General features: G+C 44.5%; 1 protein-coding gene across 3 annotated transcripts in view; it reads left to right on the plus strand.

Annotated features, from left to right (window-relative positions):
• Positions 1–333: 333 nt before the first annotated feature.
• The window catches only part of sun2 (Sad1 and UNC84 domain containing 2), an 82,267-nt gene continuing 60,524 nt past the window's right edge, over positions 334–22,076 (plus strand). For 2 of the 3 annotated variants that reach the window (XM_073033533.1, XM_073033535.1), the window contains exon 1: positions 17,764–18,101. The gene's annotated coding sequence lies outside the window, so the exon portion shown is untranslated. Of the gene's footprint in view, positions 402–14,086; positions 14,226–17,763; positions 18,102–22,076 lie in introns of those variants that run through there. The other variant, XM_073033534.1, reaches the window with a different exon arrangement.

The raw sequence follows: 22,076 nt of genomic DNA on the forward strand, positions 1-22,076 counted from the left end.
GTGGAGGCGGACACACTAGTGAAGTTTAAGAGACTACTAGACAGGTATATGGAGGAATTTAAGGTGGGGGTTTATATGTGAGGCAGGGATTGAGGGTCAGCACAACATCGTGGGCCGAAGGGACTGTAATGTGCTGTACTATTCTATGGAAAATGAGTCCTCAGCCTCTTTGGATCGACCCTTGCAACGTGGATCTCCTGCACTTCCCTCCGACGTCCCCCCCACCCCCACCCCTGTCACAGGCACCCCGACTGTCAGTGTCATAGATGAAAGATGGAGATAAGAGAGAAAGGGAAGTAAAATAAAACACAAGAACTGTCTGGAACTGTGAGAGGCAGAACACAACAGTTACTGGAAATCCGAAACAAAATAGACTACTTGCAGATGAGGCAACATCTGAGGTAAGGAGGATGACCTGGCTGATTCTGTCACAAACCGGAGAGGCTGGTTATCTGAAATGGTTGAACTCAGCATCGAGTCCTGAGGGCTGCAGTGTGCCTCAAAGGAAGATGAGGGTTGGTTCTCCAAACTTAGGCTGAGCTTCATTAGAACGGCAGTGGAGGCCAAAGTTACAGAGATGAGTGTGGGAGCGAGATGGAGGCTTAAAGTGACAACAGGAAGCTCGGGGTCACACTTACTGCTTCCCTCACCTTCAAGTTAGCTCTCAGAGGGACATTTGAATGTCAATGTTTCTCAATCTCCCACCGTTTCAAAATACTTGACACTTCTGCTTTTTTTTGCTGGTGCATAACCTCAGATCGTCCAAAACCGTGTTCTACCAAATATGTCCTCCTTTGCTCTTTCTTCATCACACCCTTTTAAATTTAGAGTAACAACACAAAAACAGGCCTTTCGGCCCACCAAGTCTGTGCCAGATTTCAACTACCTATCTACGCTAATCCCAATTAACAGCATTGGCGTGTAGCCTTCTGTGCCATGGGCCCTCAAGTTTCAACTAAAGAGTTCCTCAATGCTGATTGAGTATTGGCTACCTTCACCCCCTCGGGGAGTGTGGTCTGGATTCTAAGCAATCTCAAGGTGAAAAGAAAAGTTCTTATGCTCAAATCCATCCTCAATCTCATCCGTCCTCTGAAATCACCTTGGACACCTCTTCTAAGTGAAAACTTTCCTCACTATCCGTCCCATTACCCGCTCAGAGTTTTGTGCATGATTGTCAGGTCTCATCTGCCCCATGGAAAGCAAATCCAGCTTACCCAGAGTAACCCACGCAAAATGTCAGAGGAACTGGGCAGGTCAGGTGGCATCTATGGAAAGGAAGAAAGAGTTGACGGTTTGGGCCGAAACCCTTCACCTGGCCTGGAAAGGAAGGGGAACGAAGTGAGAATAAGAAGGTGGGGCTGGAGGGGAAGCAGTACAAGCTGGAAGGTGATTAGTGGAAGAAGTAAAAGGCCAAAAAAGAAAGAATCTGATAGGAGAGGCGAGTGGACCATTGGAGAGAGAGGAAGAACACCGGAGGGAGAGGATACACATTGTTCTGGTAGTGTGTTTGGATGAGCGCATATTCATAGAGTTGGAGAGTAGCAGAGATCACAGAGGGGGAACAGTGAGAGAGAGTCTCAGTGAACTCCCATCGAAGAGAAGATTTAACTTTTCTCAGGGTAGGCATCCCTCGAAGAAGCTTCACAGCTGTGCAGCAAATTGTAAACACAAGAGATCCTGCAGATGCTGGAAATCCAGAGCAAAATGCTGGAAGAACTCAGCAGGTCAGGCAGCATCTATGAAAAAGAATAAAGCGTCAAATGTTTTGAGCTGAGGCTCTTCATCAGGCCTGGAGGGGAAGGGGGAGAAAGCTTATCCAGTCTCTCCTCATAAAAGAAATGTGTATACCCTCTGCATCCTCTCTAGTGCACTCATGTCCTTCCCACTGTGTGATGACCTGAACTGCACGTTGTGGTCTAACGTCCCTGTTCTTACATTCTATGCAGGCACTAATGAAAGCAAGAACTCTACGTGCCTTTTTCTCCACCTTATCTCCTGTGCTTTTGCCACCTTCAGGGATCTATAGACTTGTACACTGAGATCCCTCTCTGCCTTGGCATTCTCCAGAGTCCATCTATTTATTGTGTACAGTCCTACTCTAGTCCTCTCAATGTGCACCACCTCACACTTGGCCAGATTAAACTCCATCTGCCATTGCTCCACTTATCTTAGATCAATATTTACCCGTGGTAGAGGACTACCTTCCTCACCATCAACACCACCACCAATTTTCAGGTTGAGCAGCATCTGTGGAAGCAAAGGGATGGTTCAACCTTTCAGGTCAAGACCCTCCATCACAGCAGAGAGTGTAGAGGGAAGCTGGTACATAGAGTGAGGGGGAGGGGTTGGTAGGTGATAGGTGGAACTAGTTAAGGAAGACTTGGATCCACCATTTGTATGCATTCCACCCTCCCCCCCCCTTATCTGCTTCTACCTATCACCTATCAGCCTCTATCTTTACCATTCACACTTCCCTCTCCCATCTGGTTCCTGGCTTGAACCACTAATTTTCATGTCATCTGCATGGCTACTAATAACAGCTGCACACCTGTTTGCTAGTCCATATAACAGCAACAAAGCTCCCAAAGCTGGCTTGTTTTTGCACTGTTGGTGCAACCCTGAGATTCATTTCTTGTGGCCATGCTTAATAAATCCAATAACCGTAATAAAATCAATGAAAGATTCTATTATAGTAATCTGATTTATTGAGTATGCCCGCAAGAAATGAATCTCAGGGTTGTATATGGCGACATACTGTAAATGTACTTTGATAATAAATTTAGTTTTGATCTTTGAACTTGTGATCTTGTACCAAGGTAAAGTTCAAAACGTTGTTTTGTATGCCATCCACAAGGATCATTTCATTTCATCCGTGCGGTGAGGCAAAATTATAACAGAATTCAAACAAAGAGTTACAGATATAGAGTAAATGCAGGCAGACAATAAGGTGCAAGGCCATAACAAGGTATATTGTGAGGTCAACAGTCTACTTTGTCATACTAGGGAACCATTCACCTTGCATCCTTACCCTTCACCCTTATGGGAACTTGTTGGCCCTGAACTCCATCCCACTAGTCACCCTGGACCTGTAGGTAGTTTCACCCAGTACATTCTTACAGGTCACCATCACATTGAAGTTGGCCTTTCCTCAACTCAGGACCTTAATTTTCAGAATATCCTTGTCCTTCTCCACAACAAACTGAAAATTTAAAGTACAATGACTTAAAGCAAAGTGGTTGGCATTTTTGTTCCTAAATGGCTTAATTTGAAGAGCCTTTGTTATATCCTTCCTCATTACCACTGGATGGAGTCTTTGATCAAGAAAGTCATGCCCTCTCCTGTTATATTAGAAACATAGAAACATAGAAAATAGGTGCAGGAGTAGGCCATTTGGCCCTTCGAGCCTGCACCGTCATTCAGTATGATCATGGCTGATCATCCAACTCAGAACCCTGTACCTGCTTTCTCTCCATACCCCCGATCCCTTTAGCCACAAGGGCCATATCTAACTTCCTCTTAAATATAGCCAATGAACCGGCCTCAACTGTTTCCTGTGGCAGAGAATTCCACAGATTCACCACTCTCCGTGTGAAGAAGTTTTTCCTCATTTCGGTCCTAAAAGGCTTCCCCTTTATCCTTAAACTGTGACCCCTTGTTCTGGACTTCCCCAACATCGGAAACAATCTTCCTGCATCTAGCCTGTCCAATCCCTTTAGAATTTTATATGTTTCAATAAGATCCCCCCTCAATCTTCTAAATTCCAGTGAGTATAAGCCTAGTCAATCCAGTCTTTCTTCATATGAAAGTCCTGCCATCCCAGGAATCAATCTGGTGAACCTTCTCTGTACTCCCTCTATGGCAAGAATGTCTTTCCACCCTATTCCCATATTCCATATTCCACCCTATAATCCTTATAAATCCTATACCATAGATAATCCTGCCCATCTTTCAATCACGTCTCCGTAAAATCAACAGTATTGTATTTGCATATGCTGATCAATGTCCTCCTCTGCCTGTAGTTAGACTCCTTACATTAAATTAGCTGTAACCTAGCCTTGCATTCCTCCCATGTGCCTTGTAAAATCTAACTATGCTATGCCTTCTTGCATCATCCTTATGACATTCCCATGGAGTTTATGCAATGTTTCCTAACTCTAGGTTATACCCATTCTGGTACGGGGAGAGGGTGCACTGCACAGGATTGAAATAAGCTGCAGAAAGTTGTAAACTCAGTCAGCTCCATCACGGGCAGTAGGCTCCCCACATCCAGTTCATCTTCAAGGACCGATACCTCAGAAAGGCGGCATCCATCATTAAAACCCCCACCACCCAGGTCCTGCCCTCTTCTCATTGTTACCATCAGGAAGGAGGTACAGAAGCCTGAAGGCACAGACTCAATAATTCAGGAGCAACTTCTTCCCCTCTGCCATCTGATTTCTGAATGGACATTGAACCCATGAACACTACCTCACTACTTTGTTTTCTCTTTTTGCATCAGCTATTTAATTAAACTTTAAAATATATATATACTTTTACATGTAATTTACAGTTTTTATTATTATGTATTGCAATGTACTGCTGCCACGTAACAACAAATTTCATGACATACGCTAGTGATATTAAACCTGATTATGATTCTAATTCTCTGAGTAATTATTTTTTTCCTCACACTCCCTTTGCAGTATCTGCCCCGAATCTTAGTTCTCTGTATCCTGGTCTGTGAACCATCTGCTAATAAGAACAACTCCCATCCATCCACCATCTTGAATCCAATCAGCCACCCTATTGAATCCAGTCACCCACCCTCTTGAATCCAATCACCCACCCTCTTGAATCCAATCAGCCACCCTCTTGAATCCAGTCACCCACCCTATTGAATCCAGTCACCCACCCTCTTGAATCCAATCAGCCACCCTCTTGAATCCAGTCACCCACCCTCTTGAATCCAATCACCCACCCTCTTGAATCCAATCAGCCACCCTCTTGAATTCAATCACCCACCCTCTTGAATCCAATCAGCCACCCTCTTGAATCCAGTCACCCACACTCTTGAATCCAATCAGCCACCCTCTTGAATCCAGTCACCCACACTCTTGAATCCAATCACCCACCCTCTTGAATCCAGTCACCCACACTCTTGAATCCAATCACCCACCCTCTTGAATCCAATCAGCCACCTACCCTCTTTAATCCAGACACCCACCTCACCCTCTTGAAACCAGTCATCAGAATCAGAATCAGAATCAGGTTTATTATCACCGGCATGTGTCGTGAAATTTGTTAACTTAGTAACAGCAGTTCAATGCAATTTATAATATAGAAGAAGAAAACTAAATAAAGATAATAATAGTAAATAAATACAGTATACATATAACAAAAGGGTTAAAATTGTGCAAAAACAGAAATACGTAATATATATTTAAAAGGTGAGGTAGTGTTCACAGGATCAATGTTTATTTAGGAATCGGATGGCAGAGGTGAAGAAGCTGTTCCTGAATCACTGAGTGCGTGCCTTCAGGCTTCTGTACCTCCTACCTGATGGTAACAATGAGAAGAGGGCATGTCCTGGGTGATGGGGGTCCTTAATAATGGACACTGCCTTTCTGAGACACTGCTCCTTGAAGATGTCCTGGGTATTTTGTAGGCTGGTACCCAAGATAGAGCTGACTAGATTTACAACCCTCTGCAGCTTCTTCCGATCCTGTACGGTAGCACCCCCCTCCTGTACCAGACAGTGATGCAGCCTGTCAGAATGCTCTCCACGGTACATCTATAGAAGTTTTTGAGTGTTTTGTTGAAATACCAAATCTCTTCAAACTCCCAATCAAGTATAGATGCCGCCTTGCCTTCTTTGTAGCTGCATCGATATGTTGGGATTTTGATACTCAGCAACGTGAAACTGCTCACTCTCTCTACTTCTGAACCCTCTATGAGGATTGGTAGGTGTTCCTTCGTCCTACCCTTCCTGGAGTCCACAATCAGCTCTTTCGTCTTACTGACGTTGAGTGTCAGGTTGTTGCTGTGATACCACTCGACTAGTTGGCATATCTCACTCCTGTACGCCCTCTCGTCTACCAACAATGGAATAGAATCAGTTAATTTATAGATTGTATTTGAGCTATGCCTAGCCACACAGTCATTGGTATAGAGAGAGTAGAGCAGTGGGCTAAGCACACACCCCTGAGGTACACCAGTGTTGATCATCAGCGAGGAAGAGATATTATCACCAATCTGCACAGATTGTAGTCTTCTGGTTAGGAAGTCGAGGATCCAGTTGTAGAGGGAAGTACAGAGGCCCGGGTTTTGTAACTTATCAATCAGGATTATAGGCATGATGGGTGTTAAATGCTGAGCTATAGTCAATGAACAGCATCCTGACGTAGGTGTTTGTGTTGTCCAGGTGGTCTAAAGCCGTGTGAAGAGCCATTGAGATTGCATCTGCCATTGACCTATTGTGGCGATAGGCAAATTGCAGTGGGTCCAGGTCCTTGCTAGGGGAGGAGTTCAGTCTAGTGGAAACCTCTCAAAGCATTTCATCACTGTAGATTGTGAGTGCTACTGGGCGATAGTCATTAAGGCAGCTCACATTATTCATCTTAGGCACTGGTATAACTGTTACCTTTTTGAAGCAAGTGGGAACTTCCGCCCATAGCAGTGAGAGGTTGAAAAATGTTGCCATCGCCATCAAATCTCTTCATACTTCTCTACAAAGCCAGAGAGATGCAGCATGAAACAGGACCTTAGGCCCAGTGATTCGTGCTGACCATCAACTGACCATTTACACTAAATTCTCATCAACTCCTCCCAGATTCCACTACTCCTCTATAACAGGGGGAATTCACAGCAGCCAGTTAACTTACCAACTAGCACGTCTTTGGGATGTGGGAGGGAGCTGGAACATCCGGAGGAAATATATGTTGTCATAAGGAGAACATACAAAGGAAATATCTTCTCCATCTTCTCCAGGACCTTGGGCAGCTCGGTTCTGAGCCTGGTGGGGCAGCAAATCATAAAATCAAGAGATTGTTCAAATGCTGGAAATCTGAAGCAACACACACACACAATGCTGGAGGAACTCAGCATGTCAGGCAGCATCTATGGAAATGAATAAACAGTTGATGTTTCGGGCCAAGATCCTTCTCCAGGAGTGGAAAGGAAGTGGAAAGACGGCAGAATAAAAAGATGGGAGGGGAGGGGAAGGGGGAATAGCTGGGAGGTGATAAGTGAAGCCAGGTGGGTGAGAAAGGTAAAGGGCTGGAGAGGAAGACTATAAGGTCAAGAGTCCGTCTTGTCATGTGGTGGGAGAGGGGGTACTGTTCAAAATCCTTACAACAGTGGGATCGAAGTTCTCCCTGAGCATGGTGCTATGTGCTTTCAGGCCTTTCTGTCCTCTGCCCTGTGGGAGGGGAAAGAAGAGGGAATATCTGGGATGGCTGGGGTATGTGATTACGCTGGCTGCTTTACTGAGGCAGTGAGAAGTATCGATGAGTCCTCGGAGGGGAGGCTTGTTTCCTACGCTGAGTTGTGTATGTAACTCTCAGTAGTTTCTTATGGTCACAGGCGGATCAATGGCCATAACATACCAGGCTGCATCCAGACAGAATGCCTCCATAAAACTTGGTGATGCATCCCGATGGATATGTAATGGCTTTCCCTGAAGTAACTCACAGCTTAAAGAAGAGCTTAACTATAAGACATAAGAGCAGAATTAGGCCATTTGGCCCATCAAATCTGCTCTACCATTCAATTATGTCATGGTAAAATATGCATTGTTTCCTTAAGTGAAAATCTTGCCTGACAAACCTGTTGGAATTCTTTGAAGAAATAACAGGCAGGATAGACAGAGGAGAATCAGTGGATGTTGTGTACTTGGATTTTCAGAAGGCCTTTGACAAGGTGCCACACATGAGGCTGCTTAACAAGTTGAGAGCCCATGGTATTGCAGGAAAGATACTAAGAGCATGGATAGAGTATTGGCTGACTGGCAAGAGGCAAAGAGTGGGAATAAAGGGAGCCTTTTCTGGTTGGCAGCTGGTGACTAGTGGAGCTCTACAGGGGTCTGTGTTGGGACCGATTCTTTTTATGTTATATGTCAATAATTTGGATGACTGAATTGATGGCTTTGTGACCAAGTTTGCAGACAATATGGAGATAAGTGGAGGGGCAGGTAGTTTTGAGGATGTAGAGAGGCTACAGAAGAACCTAGGCAGATTAGGAGAATGGGCAAAGAAGTGGCAGATGGAATACAGTGTCAAGAAGTGTATGGTCATGCACTTTGGCAGAAGAAACAAAAGAGTAGGGAATTCATAATAAGAGGTGCAAAGGCACTTGGGAGGCCTCATGCATGATTCCCTAAAGGTTAATTTGCAGGTTGAGTTGGTGGTGAGGAAGGCAAATGCGATATTAGCATTCACTTTGAGAGGACTGGAATATAAAAGCAAGAATGTAACTTTGAGTCTTTATAAAGCACTGGTGAGGCCTCACTTGGAGTATTGTGAGCAGTTTTGGGCCCCTTATCTTAGAAAGAATGTGCTGAGACTGAAGAGGGTTCAAAGGAGGTTCATGAAAATGATTCCAGGATTGAATGGCTTGTTATATGAGGGGTGTTTGATGGCTCTGGACCTCTATTCAATGGAATTGAGAAGAATGAGGGATGACCTCATTTAAACCTATCAAATGTTGAAAGGCCTTGATAGAGTGGATGTGGAGAGGATGTTTCCTTGGGTGGGGGAGTCCCAGAATAGAAGGGCATCCTTTTAGAACAAAGATAAGGAGGAATTTTTTTAGTGATGAATCTGTGGAATCCATTGCCACAGGTAGCTGTGGAAGCCAAGTTTTTGATTATATTTAAGACAGAGGTTGATAGGTTCTTAATTAGTCAGGACATGAAGGGAAACGGGGAGAAGGCAGAAGATTGGGACTGAGAGAGAAAACAGATCAGCCTTGAGGAAATGGTGGAGTAGACTCAAAGGTCCACATGGCTAGTTTTGCTCCTATATCCTATGGTCTCATGGTCTTATTTATTACCCCTCTCAATCTCATTCTCCTGCCTTCTCCCCATAACCTTTGATGCCCTTTCTAATCAGCCTCCGCATGAGGGAGAAGACGAGGGAGAGGGTGAGGAAGAGGGTGAGGGAAAGCGGGAGTGGGTGATTGAGAGGGTGAGGTTGAGGGAGATGGGGAATGGGAGGGAGAGGGGAAGAGGAGGGGGAGAGAGAAGGTGAGGGTGAGGAAGAGGAAGAGGGTGAAGGAGAGCGGGAGAGGGTGAGGGAGAAGAGGAGAGGGGAGGGAGAGAGTAATGGTGAGTGAGATGGGGAGGGGAGGGGAGGAGGAGGGGGATGGTGAGGGAGGGTGAGGGTGAGGGAGTGGGAGTAAGATGGAGGGAGGGAGAAGGATAAGAGGGAGGGAGAGGGAGGAAAAGGGAGGAGAGGGATTGGAAGGAGAGAGAGGGAGTGAGAGAAGGAAGGAGAGGAATTGAGAGAGATGGAAGGAGATAGAAAGGGGGAGGGTAAAGCAGAGGAGGGACAGAAAGAGGTAAAGAAAAGGAGAGTGAGAAGGAGGGAGAGGGATAGAGGGGGGGAAAAGAAAGAAGTGAGGGAGAGATGAGAAAAGAAAGGAGAAAGGGGGAGATGGAGAAAAGAAAGGGGTGTGGTGGGAGAGGGAGGAAAACATAAAGAGAGACAGTGAGAAAGGGGAGAGTAGAGAGAGTCAGAATATAACAGAGTTAATAAACAAGAGATTTCAGACCGAAACATCAACTGTACTCTCTTCCTAGATGCTACCTGGCTTGCTGAGTTCTCCAGCATTTTGTGTGTGTTGCACATAACAGAATTAATCTGGAAAATTAAGGAGGGAATGAGGATGTAAATATTCAGACGAGGTTAGAAGGAAAATAAAAGAGTGGATAGAGACAGATTGAAGTTAAGAATGCTAAGGACCTTAAAAGGAACATTGACAGTACAAGGGATGTCAGAGTAGTGGTGCAGCCAGTTGGGCACAAAACTCCTAGGCTGTTCAATATTTCCCTATAACTCAGGTGCTCCAGTCCCGGCAACATCCTTGGAAATTTTCCCTGTCTTCTTTCAACCTTATTTACATCTTTCCTGTAGATAGGTGACCAAAACTACACAAAATACTCTAAATTAGGCCTCACCAATGTCTTATACAACTTCAACGTAACATCCCATCTGTACTCAGCACTTGGATTTATGAAGGCCAATGTGCCAAAAGCTTTTCTTATGACCCTATCTACCTGTGCCACCACTTGTAATGAATTATGGACTTGTATTCCTAGATCTCCTTGTTTTATCATACTCTTTAGTACCCTACTGCTCACTGTGTAAGACCTCCCCTGGTTGGTCCTACTGAAGTGCAATACCTCACACTTGTCCACATCAAGTTCCATCTGTCATTTTTCAGATCCCGCTGCAAGCCTTGATGGTCTTCCCCGCTGCCCACTACACACTCAATCTTGGTGTCAACCGCAAATTCACTGATCCAGTCAACCACATTATCATTCAGACCTTTGATATAGATGACAAACAACAAAGGACCCAGCACCGATTCCTGCAGCACTCCACTAATCACAGGCTTCCAGTTAGAGAGATAACCATTTCTATCAGGCTTCTCCTACTAAGCCAAAATCTAATCCAGTATACCATCTCATCTTGAATGCCAAGCAACCAAACCTTCTTGACCAACCTCCAATGTGGGACCATGTCAAAAGCCTTGCTAATGTTCATGTAAATGACATCCACTGCCTTGACTTCATCAACTTTCCTGGTAACTTCCTCAAAAAACTCTATAACATTGGTTAGACACAATTTACGATGCACAAAACCATGTTGAATATCCCTAATCAGTCTTTGTCTAGCCAAATAATCATGAATCTGGTCCTTCAGAAGACTTTCCAATCTTTCCCACTACTGCTGTCAGGTTCACTAGCCTATAATTTCTGGTCTATTTTTTGAGCTTCTCTTAAACAGTGGAACATTAGCTATCCTTCAGTCCTCTGGTACCTCACCTCTCTTAAGGATGACTTAAATATCTCTGCTAGAGCTTCTGCAATTTTGGCACTTGCCTCCGATAGGGTCTAAGGGAACACCCTGTAAGGCCCTGGGGATTTATCTCCCTAATTTGCCTCAAGCAACAAATACCTTCTCTGTAATCTGTATAAGGTCCACGATCTCACTAACGCTTTGCCTACATCTACAGACTCTATGTCTGTCTCCCAAGTAAATACAGATGCATAAAATCCATTTATGATCTCCCCCCCCCCCCATTTCTTTTGGTTCTGAAAGATCACCATTCTAATCTTTCAGAGGACCATTTTGTCCTTTGCAGTCCTTTGGCTGAACATATCTGTAGAATCCCTTAGGATTCTCCTTCACTTGTCTGGCAACCTCATGCCTTCTTTTATCCCTTCTGATTTCTTTCTTAAGTGTTCGCTGTATTTCTTAAACTCCTTAAGCCCTCCTTTTGTTCCTACCTGCCTATCTCTGCTATGCACTTCCTTTTTTTCCTTAACCAGCGTTGAACTTCCAAAATTTCTCTTTTGAAGACCTTCCACTTACCAAGGACACCTTTATCAGAAAACAGACTGTCCCAATCCACACTTGCTGGATCCTTTCTGATACCATCAAAATTGGCCTTTCTCCAGTTTAGAATCTCAACCCCTGCCAGGCCTACCTTTTTACATATTTACTTTGAAACAAATATTTACTTTGAAACTACATTTTTACTTTGCACACTCTCTTGTTGGGACTTCTATGTACTGATTAAGGAAATAATCCTGAGTACATTTGACAAACTCTATCCAATCTGGCCCCTTTGCAGTATGGGAGTCCCAGTCAATATGTGGAAAGTTAAAATCACCCTACTATAACAACTTTATGTATCTTGTAACAGTGTGTATTCTCTCTCTTCAAATTTGTTCCTCTAAATCCTGTGAACTGTTAGGTGGTCTATATTATAGCCGCATTAACGTGGTCATACCTTTCTTGTTCCTGAGTTCCAGCCTTAAAGCCTCACTAGATGAGTTTTCCCATCTGTCCTGACTGAGCACTGCCGTGACATTTTCCCTGACTAGAAATGCCACTCTTCCCTCTTTAATCCCTCCCACTCTGTCGGGTCTAAAACAACATCACCCCAGAATACTGAGCTGCTGGTCCCGCCCCTCCTGCAACCAACTATCATTAATGGGTATAATATCATAATTCCATGTGTTGATCCATGCCCTGAGCTTATCTGCCTTTCCTACGATACTTCTTGCATTGAAATATATGCAGCTCAAAACACTAGTAGCACCATGCTCAACCTTTTGATTCCTGACTTTGTTTGAGGTCTTAACAACATCTGTCTCCACAACCTCTCCACTATTTGTTCTGGCACTCTGGTTCCCATCCCTGTATAACTCTAGTTTAACCCCCATTTCCAGCACCACGTAGTACTATCAAACCTTCCCGCTAGGATATTAGGCCCCCACCAGATCAGGTGCAAACTGTCTCTTCAGGTCCCATCTTTCTTCTCTGGAAGAGAGCCCAATAATCCAAAAATCCGGCATCCTCCCTCCTACACCGATTTCCTAGCCATGTATTAAACTGTATGATCTTCTTATTTTTGGCCTCACTAGTACGTGGCATGGGTAGCGATTCTGAGTTCACAACCCTGGAAGTCCTGTCCTTTAGCTTAGCACCTAAATCCCTGAACTCACTTTGTAGAACCTCGTCACTCATCCTACTCATGTCATTGGTACCTACATGGACCACCTGCTGCTCACCCTCTCACTTAGGAATGCTGAGGACTTGATCCAAGATGTCTTGAACACTGGCACCAAGGAGGCACCATACCATCCAGAACCTCATTCTCGTCCACAGAAGCTCCTTTCTTTTCCCCTAACTAATAAATCCCTTATCATTACAGCTCATCTCTTCTCCCCTTCCTTTCCTTCTGAGTCACAGAGCCAGACTCAGTGCCAGAGACCTGACCGCAGTGACTTTCCTTTGCTAGGTCATCAAAAGTATCCAAACTGGTATGTTGAGGGGAAACTCTGCACTGGCTGTTTAAACCCCTTTTGCCACCCTGACTGTCACCCAGTTTCTTGTGTCCCACTCCTTGTGTGTAACTTCCTCTCTATATGTCCTATTTTATCACCTCAGCCTCCCAATGCTATGGTGGTTAAAATGAGATTAAAATAGCCAAAGAGGAAGTACTTGATATAGTGACAAAGCAGATATTATACAGCCTGGTTGGGTGGGTCCCAGCTGCTGAGGCCATTGAGAATGGAAACTACACAGGTGCTCCAACATCTTCCAGGCTTCTTTGGATACAAGGATGATGCCAGGGACCCAGGGTGTTTGCACTTGTTGGACCCATGTTCAAGAAAGGAGAGCGAGAGGCCTTGGGATTCATTTATGATCCTGGGGAAAACTTTTAGAAGCAATAATATGGAAGTAAATTAACGTTTTCTTGGATGTGCAAGGAGTAACAAAAGAGGTACCAACACTAGCACTAGAAGAGATTCTAGTAGGCAGACAAAATGCTGGAGGAACTCAGCAGATCAGGTAGCTTCCATGGAGGAGAATAAACAGCTGACGATTCGGGCCAAGAATCTTGATCAAGACAGGAAAGGAAGGGGGTAGAAGCCAGGAAAAGAAAGTTAGGGGAGAAAAAGGAGTACAGGCCAGCAGGTGAGAAGTGCAAAGTCACATTCTGACAAGTTGGCCCATGGCCTTCTCTACTGCCATGTTAAGGCCAAAATTAGGTTGGAGGAGCAACACCAACCTTTGGGTCGCCTCCAACCTGATGGCACGAATATTAATATCTCTGTCTATTCTCCCTCCACCTTCTCTCATCTTCCCTTCTCTTCACCTGCCCATCAACTCCCTCTGGAACCCCTCCTCCTTTCCTTGTTTTCCTTGGCCCACTGTCCTCCCCTATTAGATTCCTTCTTCTTCAGCCCTTTGTCTCTTCCATCTATCAACTCACAGCTTTTTACTTCATCATATCCCTCACCTGGCCTCACCCATCACCTGCCAAAAGAGTCACAGCACAACTTTGTTCAGTGCATCTCATATCTTTTTTGCAGAAACTAAAGATTTTCGAAATGTGTTTGAAGAAATGTCTTTAGTTCTTATCAGTAATATGGAAGCCCAAGTGACAAGAGGAACAACTGATAGAGCCGCAGTGTCACAGCTCCAGTGGCCTGAGTTCCATCCTGCCCTCCGGTGAGTTGTCTGTTCTCTCTGTGACCATGTGGGTTTCATTTGGGTGCTCTGGTTTCCTACCACATCCCAATAATGTGCGGGTTGGTAGGTTGACTGGTCAGTGTAAATTGCCCCCACTGTGAATGGTAGAATCTGAGGGAAGTCGATGAGAATATGGAAGAATTAAGTAAATGGGATTATTGTAGTATCAATGATAGTTGATAGCACAGATTCTGTGGGCCAAAGGGCCTGTGTCTGTGCAGGATGACTTCATGACTCTTTGAGCTGTGGTGGTGTCTGTGTGTGTGTCTTGGACCACCAGAGGAAGCCCATAGAGAGCTCAGGCTGCAGTACCAGTATGCGAAAGACCTTGGGATGTTGAGCAGAATCTGAAAGAAATGTGCAGAGCATGTAAAAAGAGGAAGTATAATAAACAGAACCAACAACAGTGAAAAGCTGATGGGAACAGGAGGAAATAAAGCATATAAAACTCAGTGCAGGAAACCATAAAGACATGGATTCATAGAGCCCCTTGGCCCATCCCATCCATAGCTGCCATCCAATGCCATCAATCTTATTTCCCAGCACTCAGCCTGTGGTCTTCTTGCTCATCTAAATATGAGAGCCTCTAACTCCACCACCCTGTCAGATTTCAACTAGCATCTAGGTGAAAAGATTCATCCTCATATTACTCTAAATTGTCTATCCTTTACCTTAAGCCCTATGCCAAGGTTTCTTGGTATCTAGAGCGACACACAAAGGCGCTGGAGGAACGCAGCGTATCAGTATCTACTCCATCCATACCTAGCATAACGTTGTCCTTCCTCAGGACCTTCGTCTCCAGCCCAATCTATCCAGACCTTCCCAATGACTGAAACATTCCAGCCCAGGCAGAATCTCCTCTGCATTCCCTGCATTCCCGGCTAATGAAGGCAAAACTTCTGCGTATCTCTTCAGGCTCAAAGACAGCTTCTACCCCGCTGTTGTAAGACTATTAATTCCCTAGCACAGTAAGTTGGACTCTTGATCTCACAATCTACCTTGTGGAATCAGCCAGTCCATTACAGGTGAAACCCTCCCCACCATTGACTACATTTAAATAGAGCACTGTCACAAGAAAGCAGCACCAATCATCACAAAAACACTCCATCATCTAGTCCATGTTCCCTTCTCACTGCTACCATTGGACAGTAGGTACAAAGGCCTTAGGTGCCAAACCGCCAGGTCAATTATTACTCTACAACTACCTGTGTGGATAGCTTAATTCACCATGACTCCCAACTGATTCTATGATCTACAGATTCATTTTCAAAGACTCTTTACAATTCAGGTTCTCAGCATTATTTGTATTTAAATCCAAAAAATACTCACACCACCAGGTTCGGGAACAACTACTGCCCCACAACCAGCAGGCTCTTGAACAAAAGGGCATAACTACACTCCCTTGCCCATCCATTGAGATGTTCCTACAAACAGTGGTCTCACTTTAAGGATACCTTATCTTGTTATTTCATGTTCTTGTTATTTATTGCTATTTATTTATTTATTTGCATTGGCACGGTTTATGTCTTCTGCACTCTGGTTAATCTTTCATTGATCATAAGACATAGGAACAGAATTAGGCCATTCAGCCCATCGAGTCTGCTCTGCCATTCCATCATGACTGATCCCGGATCCCACTCAACCCCATACACCTGCCCGCTCACCATATCTTTTGATGCCCTGACCAATCAGGAAACGATCAACTTCTGCCTTAAATATTATAGTTATAGTTATAGTTACTTAAATGTTATAGTTACTATTCTATAGACTTGCTGAGTATATCTGCAGAAATATTAATCTCAGGGTTGTTAATGGCGACATCTATGTACTTTAATAATAACATTTACTTTTTGATTTTGTTTATTTGCAGTTTGCCTTCTTTTATACATTGCTATTCGTTAGTCTTTGCCTGTTTATCTACAGTTATTTTGCAAAATTCTGTTGTACTTATTTTCCTGTAAGTGCTGGCAAGAAAAATGAACTGTAAGGTGATATACTTTGACAATAAATTTACATTGAAATTTGAACCCCATTGTGACATTTTCCCTTACCCTCTACCTGCAATACACTCTCTCTGTAGCTGTTACACTTTATTCTTCATTGTTACTGTTTTATCCTGTTTTATCTCAATACAGTACACTGTGTAATTATCTAATCTGTACGAGCAGAACGCAAGACAATCTTTTCACTGTGTCTTGTTACATGTGATAATAATGAACCAACTCCAATTCCAGTTCCATTTCCAGCCCGTGCTGCTGTCCTCGGGGCTCCTTGGACTTACAAAAGTCCCTTTGTTCCTCAATACTCTCTAGGTTTGTATCATTCATTATGTACATCCTAACCTTCTTAATCCTTCCAAAACACATCACCTCACACTTATTGCCTGCCGTTGCACTTCCTGTGTTACCAAATGATTCGTATTGCTTGTGATGCCTGGATGTGGCAAACTCAATGTCAGGCTTGACATTTAGACATCAAAGACGTTCCAAGAGGGGAAAGAAGATTAAAGGTGAGCTGGGTAGGCAACAAATTATTTTATAAACAATGCAGCATACCGGACCTCTGAGCACAGAGCCAGGAAGTTACAGTAAACGTCTATGAACTATCATTTGAATGCTCTGTTGTGTTCTGTGTCCAGTCCTAGGCTCCCCAAGGTTCTGAAGGATGGTAAGGTTTTGGAGAGAGCGCAAAGGGATTTACTGGAACGTTCCGGAAATGAGGAGTTAGTACATGGCTGGGCGAGGGAAGATGAAAACGTTTCTTTGGAACTGAGCAGATATCAAAACTGAATAAGAGAATATCTGCAGATGCTGGAAATCCAAGCAACAGACATAAAATGCCGGAGGAACTCTTGGCACCATCTATGGAAAAAAGTATAGTCGACGTTTCCCGCCGAGACCCTTCAATAAAACTGCGAAGGGTTTAAATAAAGAGAAGCTATTTGCAGTGACTGAGGGTTTGATAGTCAGAGGTAACGATTTAAAGTGGCTGCAAAACAAAGTAAAGAAACAAAGGGAGTTTCAGGGTTGTATACTGCGTTCATACTTTGATAATAAATGTACTTCGAAACATGTATTACAGGAATGGCAAGCACTTGGAACCGCCAGCTTGGTGGGCTAGTTAATGGATACAGATCTAGAAGGGAATTGGTTTATAATTGAAAGGGGTGGATTTGTGCAAAGAGAATGTTGCCCTTTGAAAGAGCAAATGGGTCAAAAGTAGATTAGTGTTATCAGGAATCCCACCCTGCAGCATAATTGGAAAGTTTAGGCAAATTTGTGCTTTTCATTCTTATCCAATAACTCTTTCCCCCTTGATTTAAGTCCTGCCAACCCAGAGCCTTTCCAAGGGTCCTTGTGTGCCTGTCTCTTTAATTCGCTGCCCGCCGAACCGTCATAATAACACACACCAGAAAATGTTGCTTTTGAATACGGTAGCCAATAAGAAAAAAAAGATGTTTTTGATTGACGGAAGATTGCCCAATAGACGCGGCGACCCGGCCTGCCGTTGTGCGGTGATCGACGTCTGATTGGAGGGAAGGGTGCGTTGCAGTTGCGGCCGGACTGAGGCTCACCTGAAGCGGCGGGCGGTTGCTGCTATTATCCAGTGTCTGCGAGCTCGGCGGTGATGAGGAGATCTGCAGCCTGCTCCAAACGTGTTTGAAGCGGCTGTGCTGTGCTGCCGGGCCCCGAGGAGGCCTGCCGTGAGAACCCGTTATCTGCGGTGCTACTTGGGAAGGTTGCATCTCATTTCCGTTGGGCGCACCTTCTCGGCTCCTGCCTTCCTCGAGGGGCATTCGGCTCGCCGGCGGGCGGCTCCTGATGCTGGCAACGTGACCGAGGAGGCTCCGGACAGGTGACCGCTTATCCTGGGGTTCTGTGGGTGGGAATCAGTGGCACTCCTCCAGCAGTCTCCGCCTTCGGTATGAACAAACGAGAGCCCCATCCGATCTGGGGCACTTTACCACTAAGTGAATGGAGATGTCATAGGAGGTGCTAATATTAGACAGTACTAAAAAGATTAAGATGCATTACAGCTGAGAGGATTTTCTGTTCTTTTTCTGGCACTTTAACTTTGGATCATGGGAGAACAATATGTTCCCAATTCTCCAGTTCTGATGAAAGGTCTCGGCCCGAAACGTCGAAGTTTGCTCTTGTCTGACCTGCTGAGTTCCTCCAGCATTTCGCGTGTTGCTTTGGATTTCCAGCATCTGCAGATTTACTCGTATTCTTGTGCCCAATTCTTCCCCGGCTTTTTGGAAGTTATTGACGGTTGTATTTAATTCAGGGAGAGGCCAGTTGGCTCATCAAATCTGCTGCTGTTTTGTAAAAGCAATCTGAAACTTACGAGGAAATCTGCAGATGCTGGAAGTTCAAACAACACACACAAAGTGCTGGTAGAACACAGCAGGCCAGGCAGCATCTATAAAGAGAAGCACTGTCGACGTTTCAGGCCGAGACCCTTCGTCAGGATGGAGTCCACCAGCACTTTGTGTGTGTTGTCTGAAACTTACATTCTCTGTTTATGACCCTGTATTAATACCAGATTCTAGCCCCCTGTCCACTGGTCTCACTTTGAGTGTGAACTGGTTTCAGTATCTCAGGCCTGGTGTGACCATGATGAATTGAGTTTGTTGGCTTGTAGTGTTTTGGCTCTTAAGATAGGTAGATACTTTATTGATCCCCTAGGAAATTAGTGTCACAGTATCAGTACAAGTGCACAGATATACAAGTATTAGAAGAGAAGAAAGAAAAAATAAGTTTTCTCAAACAATCTAACGGGGGGGGGGGTGGAATCACTTTCCCAGCTATAAGTTGACTCATTATAAAGCCTCATGGCTGAGAGTAAGAATGACCTCATATAGCGCTCCTTGGAACAGGCAGTCGTCTTAGTCTATTACTGATAGTGCGCCTCTGTTCAGCCAAGGTGACGTGCAGAGGGTGAGAAACATTGTCTGGAATTGCCAGGGTTTTCCGGAGGGTCCTTTGTTCTACCACAGCCTCTAGTGTGTCCAGTTTGATTTCCTATAACAGAGCCAGCCTTTCTAATCAGTTTATTGAGCCTGTTGGCATCACCCGTGTTGATACCATTGCCCCAGCACACCACCACATAGAAGATTGTACTGGCGACAACAGGCTGGTAGAATATGTGAAGGAGAGGCCTGCGTACTCCGAAGGACGTCAGTTTCCTCAAGAAGTAGAGGTGACTCTGGCCCTTCTTGTACACAGCCTCTGTGTTGGTGCTCCACTCAAGTCTGTCATCCAGTGGCACCCCGTACTTGTAGATCCTCACCACACCCATGACTCACCATCAATAGTCAGCATCTAAGGAGTTTTGTAACCACGCTCACCTGGTGCTGGGATGATGTCAGGTAGCAAACTTCTCTTGTCCTTTGAATGCTTGAGGGGTACCAGGTGACTTGGATTACATATTGCGGGGGTTAAAGAACTGTCAATGGTGGGGAGGAAAGCTGTTAAAGAAAAAACTTGGGGTGAAGTGACTTTGGGGGAAAATGTGAATTTACCAAAGCCATTAGAGTTTAACAAGGTTGACGAGCGGCGGTGTGCTGTAGGGATAAGTTTTATCCCCTGTTGCTTGTTTGTAGAAACAGGTGTTTCTACATGTGGAAGTAGGTGCCAGTAAGTTTGCAGCAGGGGCAGGACTGGCAGCTTAGTATTCCGGGTTTCTGTTGTTTTCGACATGATGTGGGGGGTGGGGGAGTGGTGATACTAGTCAGGGAAAATGTCATGGCAGTGCTCAGTCAGGACTCATCTAGTGAAGTTTTACGGGTGGAACTGAGCAAAGGAAAGGTATGATCATGTTAATTGGGCTATATTGTAGACCATCCAACAGTCCACCGGACTTAGAGGAACACATGTATAGAGATCACAGACTGTTGTAAGAAACATGAGGTTCTTAAAGTAAGTGATTTTAATTTGCCTCATTGACTGGGAATACCATTCTGTAGAAGGACTAGATGGGATAGAGTTTGTCAAATGTGTTCAGAAAGTTTCCTTGGTCAGTATGTAGAAGTCCCAACAAGAGAGAGTGCACGATACTTGATCTGCTGTTAGGGCGGTTGACAGAAGTTTCTGTTGGGGAGCAGTTTGCACCTACTGATCATAATGCCATTTGTTTCAAAGTAAATATGTAAAAAAAGATGGGTCTGGACTGCGGGTTGAGATTCTAAATTGGAGAAAAGCCAATTTTGATGGTATCGGAAAGGACCTGGCTAGTGTGGATTGGGACAGGCTGTTTTCTGGCTAAGGTGTACATTAGTAAGTGGCAGGTCTTCAAAAGTGAAATGTTGAGAGTACAAAGCTTGTATGTGCCTGTCAGAATAAAAGAGAAGGATAGCAGGTTTAGGGAACCTTGGTGTTCAAGAGTTATTGAGGCCCAGGTTAAGAAAAATATGGAAGTTCATAGCAGGTATAAGCAGATAGGAACAAATGAGATACTTGAGTATAAGAAGTGCAAGAGAACATGAAGAGTGAAATCAGGAGGGTTTAAGAGGAGATATGAGGTTATTCTAGCAGACAAGATAAAGGCTTCTACAGATATGTTAAGAGCAAAAGGATTGCTAGGGACAAAATTAGTCCTCTGGAAGATCAGAATGGTAATCTATGCGTGAACCCAGAAGAGATGGGAGAGATCTTAAGTGAATTTTTTACATCTGTATTTACTCAGGAGATGGACACAGTCAATAGACGTGAGTCAAAGGAGCAGCGAGGTTGTGGACCCTATACAGGTTACAGAGGAGGAGGTTGTTGCTGTCTTGAGGCAAATCAGTGTGGAGGTGTGGAGGCAAACCTGACGAGGTGTTCCCTCGGGTCCTGTGGGAGGCAGGTGCAGAAACTGCTGGGGCCCTACCAGAGATGGGTCGTGACAGGTGAGGTACTACAGGATTGGGGGATAGCTAATGGTGTTCCATTGTTTAAGGAAGGTTCTAAGAATAAACCAGAAAATGATAGGCCAGTGAGCCTGACATCAGTAGTGGGTAAGTTATTGAAAGGTATTCTGAGAGACTGGATATATGAATATTTGGATAGACAGTGAATAATTGCGGATAATCCATGTGGTTTTCTATGTGGTAGATCATGTCTAACCAATCTTGCAGTCTTTCAAGGAAGTTACCTGGAAAGTTAACAAAGGCAAGGAAGTGGATGCTGCCTATGTGGACTTAAGCAAAGCTTTTGATTAGGTCTCGCATCGGAGGTTGGTCAAGAAGGTACAGTCGCTCGGCATTCAAGATGAAGTAGTAAAATGGATTATACATTGGCTTTGCAGGAGAAGCCGGAGAGTGGTAGTAGATGATTGTTGCCTTTCTGACTGGAGGTCTGTGATAGTGGAATGCTGCAGGGATCAGTGGCTGGTCTATGTCAGCGATCTGGATGATGATATGGTTAACTGGATCAGCAAATTTGTGGATGACCCCAAGATTGAATGTGTAGCAGACAGTAAGGAAGACTATCAAAGCTTGCAGCGGGATCTGGACAGGTGAAAAATGGCAGATGGAATTTTAATCCAGCCAAGTGTGAGGTGTTGCACTTTGGGAGACCAGCCAGAGTAGGTCGTACACAGTGAGTGGAAGGGCACTGAGGAGTGGGATAAAACAAAGGGTTGCAGGTCTATAATTCATTGGACGTGGCTTCACAGGTAGATAGGGTTGTAAAGAAAGCTTTTGGCACTTTGGCCTTCATAGGTCAAAATATTGAGTACTTTGGGATGTTGTATGGAAGTTGTATAAGATGTTGGTGAGATCTAATTTGGAGTATTGTGTGCAGTTTTGCTCACCTACGAACAGGAAAGATGTAAATAAGGTTGAAAGAG

This window comes from Hemitrygon akajei, chromosome 31 (genome assembly GCF_048418815.1).
Source record: "Hemitrygon akajei chromosome 31, sHemAka1.3, whole genome shotgun sequence".
NCBI lineage: Eukaryota > Metazoa > Chordata > Chondrichthyes > Myliobatiformes > Dasyatidae > Hemitrygon > Hemitrygon akajei.